The sequence below is a fragment of the Bison bison genome, unplaced genomic scaffold, assembly GCF_000754665.1.
Source record: "Bison bison bison isolate TAMUID 2011002044 unplaced genomic scaffold, Bison_UMD1.0 scf7180017864526, whole genome shotgun sequence".
Taxonomy (NCBI): domain Eukaryota; kingdom Metazoa; phylum Chordata; class Mammalia; order Artiodactyla; family Bovidae; genus Bison; species Bison bison.
Window position 1 is genome coordinate 1,011,919 of NW_011495077.1, and position 495 is coordinate 1,012,413.

The 495-nt window shown below is 34.7% G+C and overlaps 1 gene segment (V, D, J or C); it reads left to right on the top strand.

The window, feature by feature from the left end:
- The window catches only part of LOC104981963, a 916,007-nt gene that overhangs the window by 582,225 nt on the left and 333,287 nt on the right, over window positions 1–495 (top strand).

A 495-nucleotide genomic window follows, 5' to 3' on the forward strand; every position in this document is an offset into this window, starting at 1 on the left:
CCATTCATGACAGGAAAAAAGTCATTTTTCAACAGAATTTATTGAAAGAACAAATATCCACTTGAGTCTCCAGCTCTCTTTCTTAGAATAAAGGACTCTGATTCTGAAGATGAACTTTTGTATGTTCTTAAAGTCAAGTGCATAAGCAAACTCCAAGACAAGTGAATAAGATTCAGACTTCAAAGAAATGCATTAATTTGAAATTTAAAACATAAAAACCAAGTTCCTCTTGCTTCCCTTACTGACCCCTTCCCAACTTACAAACACATAGATTTTCATTTATTTTTATAGAATCACTTTGACTGAGAATGTATCATTATACATTATCCTAAAAGCGATAACCCAGGTGTTCAAAACTGAACCAGTTGGTTTTAAGAATGTGATGGTGTAATAAGAAAATATTGGATGTGACCATATCCACCACATAAAACAAGTATGTTCCCTCTGGTGGGACCTCCATGATGGTTTCTGGTGATGGTAATTCCCAGTGTCCAG